We start from the raw sequence: 8,835 nt of genomic DNA on the forward strand, positions 1-8,835 counted from the left end.
ATTAAAGCCAAGATCACATGATGAATCCTCAACATGATGTATGGAAAAAAGAAGACTGGGATGTAATAAAAGACGTTTCCCCCAAGAAAGAGGTGAGCTCTCTAATTGTACAAACATTACTCCCCATAGTCACATTTCATAAATGCCTTTTGAGTACCTGAGATGAAACGAAGTACAATTGCAGGTTGGAAGATGATTCTTACTTCACGCGATGAACGTGTTGGTTACCATGCAGACCCAACATGTTTTCCCTTTAGAGCAAAAACTCTTACTCATGAAGAAAGTTGGAAGCTATGTGAGAGCATAGCATTCCCTAGAAGAGAGATAACAGGTACGTTTTTAATACAAGAATCATATGAATCATTAAGGCCAAAAAGCATGATATCTCTTACATGCCTTCTTATAAAAAAACTTGTGTAGTAATTCCCAAATTATCCTCTCTGGAATGACATACACTAAAAACTCTATAAATTAATAATACTAAAACTATGAAATTTTATTAATTTATAGAGTTACTAATTTTTTCAAAGTTTCAGTTTTAGATTTTTTTTACACTATTTTTATTATAAAAACTAGGTAAGGAACCCGTGCGATATCGCACATGAACTCATTTTATAAAAAACGTGTGTCGTATTTTTATAATTGGTTTTGAAAAAATGCAAATATTCAAAATTATCTTATATGCAGCTATATATTGTTTATAGATTGATTGTAATAAAATTACAAAATATGTCAATACCTGTTAGTAAGGATATACACATAAAAAAATTTATGCATAATTTAAATTATTATCTTGAACTTATTTTAATAAAATTACAAATATGTCACATTGTGGAATTTATACTTTTGTATAAAACATCTTATTGTGCTATCAAAAAAAGTTCATGTGACATTAATGTAAAACTAAAATAAGGAGAAAATACATATCTTTTGATTTTCCATAAAATTAAAAAAATATATAATATAAGTAAATTGAGAAATAGCCACAAACCATATCAATAAAAGTATTCAAAATGAAAAGACACATAGTTTCATATATCATATATTGTTTTACTGAAAATATTTGTCAAATAACTAATTAGTGACAATATTTTATTTGTTTCAATTATTGTTACACCAACCAAAATAGAACTAATTATATATTAATTTACTTTTTATAGTAAATATAAACTCTTGACTAACAAAACTTTCACTAAAAATGACAGTAGGACATTGTCTTCAGCCTCATTGTCAATTTTATTTTCATGTATACTATATTTAATATCAATTTTCTTTAAAATAAAATTATCATTTTATGTATTCAGAATAACTAACAAGTTACAATAGATTTAACTAATTCAGTTGGTTATTTAATAGAATCTTTGAAATATATTTGTTAACATTATAAAAGATGATGTATATGAACCATCATAGGGAATCAACTTTACTCTATATATATATATAATAACTTTAATGTTCTGTTTATATTTTATTAGAATAAATATTGCTTACAACTGCACTTCCATCTTCTTAAGTTTATTCTTATAGTTTTACATGATATTTAGCTCCAACAACTTCTTGAACTACTTTCAATTATTTTCCGTGATATTTAAATAATTTTTTCTATTTAAGAGACAATATTAGAATTATTAGTTTGTAGTATATTAAGAAAATTTATATTTCTATGTTGGTAAAAATAGTTATCATTTTTATAAATTTATTTACCTGCTCTATTTTTGGCAAAAATATTAAGGAGATTGAATATCATAATAAATATATGTTGACTTATGTTGATATGACATTTCTCACTTATATTATTTCCTTTAATTTCCGGAAGAGTTCTTATAAAACACCATCACTTATTATATTAAACTAACATAATAATTAGATAAAATCAACTAAATTGATAAATTATGGATTTAAATCATGATGACTTTTGTTGTATCAATAAATAATATTTTTGAAGTCAAGGTTGTATTGAGATATAAATACTGTAGAACTCTATGGGTTTCTCAATCAAATTTCCAAGCTTAGACTAAGATATAAGAATAACAAATAGAGCTATGCATGTTCATATGTATTTGTTCAAAAATCTTTGAAAATAATTTAACAGTGAATCTCTATCTTTTCTAATCTATAGATTGTTGTCATTTTTTTGTGATTTTTCAATTCCCACAACAACTTATATAGATGACTAAAGGTTACAATGGTTGATACCAAACATTGCAATGGTTAGATAATAGTTGCAATAATTAACATCAGAAGTTACAATGGATTATCACCAAATACTACAATCACTAACAGTTGCAATGATTTATTACCAAAGATTGCATTGGTTCTTCACTAAAATTATTGCCACCAACAGTTGCAGCGATATCTTTAGACATTTTGATAACTTTTTTTAACAAATAAAAAAAATTAGGATGAAAAACACATCCTTATACATTTTAAGAACATCTTTTAAACCAATTTAATTCCTAAAATGAAAGTAACATTTTTAAGATGAAAGGATCCATACTTATATTTTTTTACAATATTTTTTGAAGAACGCAATTTTTAATATGAAAAGACACATTGTTAAGATCAAAAATTATAACCATTGATATTTATTTGGAGAAAATATACATTTTTACACATTTTGATAATTTTTTTAACAAATGAAAATTTAGGATGAAAAGACATATTTTATACGTTTTAGGAACTTACTTTAAACCAATGCAATTCTTAAAGTGAAATGACATATTATTAAGATGAAAAGTTACATACTTATATATGTGACAACATTTTTTAAAGTAGTGTCATTTTTAAGATGAAAAGACACTTCGTTAGGATGAAAAGTTACAACCTTTGACATTTATTTGGAGAAAATATACATTTTTAGACGTTTTGACAACTTTTATTAAGAAATACAGTTTTTTTAGGATTAAAAGATACATCTTTATACATTTTAACAATTTCTTCAAAACCAATTCGACAATGAAAAGACACATTGTTAAGATGATAATATTTTTACTTATATATTTGACAACATTTTTTAAAGCAATGCCATTTAAATGAAAAATAATACTTTGTTAGGATGAAAAATTACAACATTGAACATTTATTTTTTAACAAATGCAATTTGTAGGATAAAAAGACACATCCTTATGCATTTTAACAACTTCTTTTAAACCAATGCAATTCTTAAAAATGAAAAGACATACTTTTAAGAAGAAAAGATACATACTTGTATTTTTTTTAGGACATTTTTTAATAAGATAAAAAGACACTTTGATATAATGAAAAGTTACAATTTTTGACATTTATTTGGATAAAATACATCTTTAGACATTTTGACAACTTTTTTTAATAAATGCAATTTGTATGAAACTTATACTTATACACTTTGACAATTTCTCTTAACCCAATGCAATTTTAAAAATAAAATAAAATGTACTAATATATTTTAACGACACTTTTAAAACAATGCTCTTTTTAAGATGAAATGACACATAATTACAAAGAGACACTTTTTGAGATATTTTAATAATTTTTAAAAACATTATCTTATATAATGAGAAGACACAATTTTAAAACTAATATTTATAGAAAAAACACTTATTAGGATATTTTAACAAATTTTAAACTAATAATTTTACTTATAATCTAAGAAATTCAACCTATAATAGTTTTGATCTTGAGACTTCTAGTTTACAGATGCGTAAACCAGTAAATAGCCATTTAAATTTAATTGAATGCAAGACAAGATTGATAAAAGTCAACTACTTATGTTCGCTAAATATCTTGGAAAAAAGTTCTAAATTTAAATTGTTATTTTCCTATATATACGAAAGGAGAATTGGGACGCATATAATTATAACAACTTTTTGGCTATGATATTCTTTGTATAATATGTATAAAGACAAAAAATGCCTTTCATTCCACTGTTACATTTCCACTCCCACTTACATCGTTGATCTTCATTCTTTTTTTTTTTTCTAAAATTTCTATTGATCCTTCTTCTCTTTCTTTTATCCTATGATCATTTACAAGTTTTATCAAATTCTTGAAAAGTGATGCTTCGCACGCTGTGTAATCATTTGATCCGATAATTGTGGCTGATCACTTTTTTCATATCTTTATTTGGATTTACAATTTTACTACTTTTCAATATATGTGGATTGAGAAACAGAGGATGCGTAGACCTATTAGAGAAGATGAACAGTATACGTTGCGTTGTACTATTCCATTTGATAAACATAAAATAGTAAAATGCAACAAGCATTGTTAAATCATCTCCACGTTTTGTCCTTTCTTCCTCCTCCTCATCCTCTTTCTTTTTCTTCTCATCCTCCTCTTCTTCCATCACCATCAGTTACTACAAAAGATTCCACATGTAGCATCACCACGTTCAGCTGTTTCATCACCACCACTACAATTGCCATACTATTCTAAATGAAATATAGTATATTTTAGACCTTCAAGATTAGGGTTTAGGTAGCTCCTTTATGGGCGATGGTTTGGTTTTACAATTTGGGTTTAGGGTTTGGGTTAAGGGTTTACGGTTTGGGTTTAGGGTTTAGAGTTTGGGTTTAGGGGGGTTTTGGGTATACGGTTTGGGTTTAGGGTTTAGACCTTCAAGGTTAGAGTTTAGGTAGCTCCGTTATGGGCGATGATTTGGTTTTACAATTTGAGTTTAGGGTTTGGGTTAAGGGTTTACGGTTTGGGTTTAGGGTTTAAAGTTTGGGTTTAGGGGGGGTTTTGGGTTTAGGGTATACGGTTTGGGTTTAGGGTTTAGACCTTCAAGGTTAGAGTTTAGGTAGCTCCGTTATGGGCGATGATTTGGTTTTACAATTTGAGTTTAGGGTTTGGGTTAAGGGTTTACGGTTTGGGTTTACAGTTTGGGTTTAGGGGGATTTAGGATTTTGGTAGCTCCGTTTGGATCTATGGTTTGGGATAAGAATTTGTGTTTAGGGTTTGTATTTATGGTTTAGAGTTTTGGTTTAGAGTTTGGGTCAACAATTGGTAACCAACATCAATTGCCATACTATTCTAAATAAAATATAGTATAGTTAGAGTGAAATTATTCGTGTGACTATAATAAATAGTGTGTAGTATAGTATGATAATTTTATTTTCTATTGCCATTTCAACATCAAGCGCACGCGTCTAGAGGGAGATTTTGGTCATGTTTTGCGCAAATTGTCCTATCCATCTTGAATTACTGTAGAATGACTATATTCTTCATTCTTTTGCCTCTTATGAATATTCAGCAAATTTTTCCATTACAAAACGACACAAGTGATAAAAGATGCTACTTTTGATAAATAAATGGTCATTAACAAAACATAGATGCAAATAACTTAAAATAAATAAAAAAATTGTCAGATTTGTTTGTTGTCAAAGAAATCGTAAGATGTGTTTTGCCTTTAGTTTTCGTTAAGAATTGAATATATTTAAAACTCTAGACTTCTACATCATATTTGTTTGTCTCTAACCAGCAATTGATATGTTTCCGAGAAATAATATATAAATAAAAAGATCTTTTAATGAGTTTTATAATCTCAGTAGTTCGCACATCTCCAAACCAGGCAGTAGAAAACAATGTAAATTTACAATTCTTGAGTGAACAATTATATTATTTTGTGAACAATTATATTGACATGGGGATTCCTAAGTTTAAAATGTGACACCTATGCAGATTTAAATATTCCAGTGGAATTAAACCATTCCCATTAAAAAGAAATTGATGATAATTCCCATGAGAATAACACTCTCCAATTAAGAGACACATTGTTTGATTAACTCATGACGGTCATCACCAACCGGTTTTCCTCTAATGGATTTAATGAATGACAGACAACCCCCTTTTTTGTACATTGTAATTTGGAAAGCATTAATTTTAGACTCTGACAAAACGCAAGAACAACAACACATATAAATTAGATATGTTGTAACAACTATTTAAAAAATTGAATGATGGAAATCCCAAATTTGTTTAAAGAAAATGACGTTGATAGTGGTTTTTGAAAAAAAAAAAAAGGGATTATGATGAACAATAACAATGAAAACTCATTGTAAACACGCTTTAGAGAGCCAAACAAATAAATCAATTCTGAGATTTTGGGTGGAAAGGTAATTTAAGAGGAGATGGAAAACGATAACAGGAATGAGTCTTTAAAAACACACATATATATATAGATTGATAAGGGATGCTTCATCTAAGAGTTGTATTGTTTTGAGATGGAGACTATTCAGTGAAAAGATGCAACGCACCGCAGTTTTATTTTTTATATCATTAAATTCAATCAAATATGACTGTTGGACTTAAAACATTTTTCTTTTAAAAAGTTATGATATCACCAGTTTTGGTATGCTATTATATATATAATTTTTTTTATAATAAAAAGATACAATTTTAAAAATTAATAATATTCAGTTTGTTATGAAAATATATAATTTTTATAATGAACAGACACAATTTTCAAACTAATACATTTCAGTTTTTTATGAAACAACACAACCAAAGTAGTTATTTTGAAAAGACACAACTATTTAGACTTTTAGAAAATACACAACTTTTCAACATAATTGAGATTCATAACCTTTGGAATTATACAGGATTGCTATTATTAGTAGATAAAATATTTGATTTTATCATATATATATATATTAATTAACTTTTAGAAATCCGACATTTATATTGTTTTTGTTACACTATTTGGTGTATACAAAATATGTTTTATAGAATTTAAAATGTATTTTTATATATAATTTTACGAAATATTAACAAAATATATTGAAATGTTAAGAAAAAATAGAAATGAACTTCATTGTGAATATAAAACAAATAATACAATGTTTAATGTTTGTACTTTAGTGTGTTTATTAATTATAGAATTTTTACTGCATATTGTTATAAATATATATATATATATATATATATATATTTTAAAAACATTTGAAAAGACTAAACACACTATTATTTCAAGACTCTGATCTTATAACGTGTGTTACTATTTTCAGAATTTGATGTTGATGAGGAACTAGAAGCCATGGGTAAGGAAATGGTCGCATATTGTGGAGGACTACCATTAGCCATTAAAGTGTTGGGAGGCTTGTTAGCTAATAAAACCATGGTTGAAGAGTGGAAAAGAGTAGATGACAATATTCAAAGTCAGATAGTTCGCATAGATGACAAAAGTCAAGATTCTGTGTACCGAGTATTGTCTATGAGCTATGAAGATTTGCCAATGCAGTTAAAGCATTGCTTCCTCTACCTAGCTCATTTTCCCGAAGATTACGAGATACAAGTGGAGAGATTGTATTATTACTGGGAAGCAGAAGGAATAATAACGTCAAGTGGCGATGGAGAAACCACTAGGAAAATTGGAGAAGACTACATAGAGGAGCTAGTAAGGAGAAATATGGTTATTGGAGTAAAAGAGGATTTGAGTTGCAGATGGGAGTATTGTCAAATGCATGACATGATGAGAGAAGTATGTTTAAATAAAGCCAAAGAAGAGAACTTTCTTCAGTTTATCAAAGTCCCTACTTCTTCCACCTTTACCATCAATGCTCATACTCCTACCAGATCTCGCAGACTCGTAGTACACGGTGGTGGTAATGCATTTGATATGCTGGAACGTAAAAACAATCAAAAAGCTAGATCTGTTTTGGGGTTTGGACTCGACAGCAACTTTTGGAAGCAGTCAGGTCAAGGATTCCAAAATTTACTGTTACTTAGGGTCTTAGATTTGAGTTTAGATTATAAAAGCGACTATAGAAGAGGGAGAATACCATCAAGCATTGGAAAGCTCATTCATTTGAGATATTTGAGCTTACACATGGGTAGTGCAACTCATGTACCTTCTTCTTTACGAAATCTAAAGCTTCTAATCTATTTGAGTATTTCCTCCTGGGGACTGGAAAGAGTTCATCTGCCAAGTATCTTTAAAGAGATGGTAGAGTTGAGGTTCCTGCTGCTTCCCCCTTTTATTGACGATAAAACAAAGTTGGAATTGGGTAATCTAGTGAACCTGGAGTACTTGATCTGCTTCCGATCAGAAAACGGTAGCATCACAGACTTCCTCCGAATGAAAAAGCTCAGGACTCTCGAGATATTTCTCAAAGGCAGGTATACTTCTGAAACTCTAGCGTCATCTCTCTGTGAATTAAGAAACCTGGAGGTGCTTAGGTTGATCGATGAGAACCGATCCGGTGGGGCTTATGATGTGGATTTCGTTTGGAATTTCATTCATCTAAGGCATTTAGATCTGGACATACATATGACAAGGCTTCCTGATCACTCTCGATTTCCTCCCCACCTTGCATACATATCTCTACGTCACTGTGAATTGGAGGAGGATCCATTGCAGATTCTGGAAAAGTTGCTTCATTTAAAGTCGGTTGTATTATGTCGAAGGGCTTTCGTGGGGAGGAAGATGGTGTGTTCAAATGGTGGATTCCCTCAATTATGTAATCTAGAAATACGGTACCTAGACGACTTGGAAGAGTGGATAGTGGAAGAAGGGTCGATGCCATGTCTTCGTACCTTGTCTATATACTATTGTAAAAAGTTGAAGGAGCTACCGGAAGGGCTCAAGTATATCACTTCTTTAAAGGAACTGATAATCACCGATAAGAACAAGGAGTGGAAGACGAAACTCGTACCAGGTGGGGAAAGTTACCACAAAGTCCAACACATTCCCAGTGTTCAATTAGACTATCGTGGCGACGAATAAGGAGAATACAACCGTCTCAGGTATATATACTTTTGTTTGGTATAATGTCAATATTGTTCTCCTTGAAGTTTAGTGTGGAAGTCTCAACTATCTAACCTTTTTATTATTCGGTTTTCAGGTGAACCTACTCAGAA

The 8,835-nt window shown here is 29.4% G+C and overlaps 1 pseudogene; it reads left to right on the plus strand.

Moving 5' to 3' along the window:
- Positions 1-8,835, plus strand: part of LOC103867718 — a 34,610-nt pseudogene that overhangs the window by 7,061 nt on the left and 18,714 nt on the right.

The sequence above is a fragment of the Brassica rapa genome, chromosome A05 (assembly GCF_000309985.2).
Source record: "Brassica rapa cultivar Chiifu-401-42 chromosome A05, CAAS_Brap_v3.01, whole genome shotgun sequence".
Classification (NCBI taxonomy): domain Eukaryota; kingdom Viridiplantae; phylum Streptophyta; class Magnoliopsida; order Brassicales; family Brassicaceae; genus Brassica; species Brassica rapa.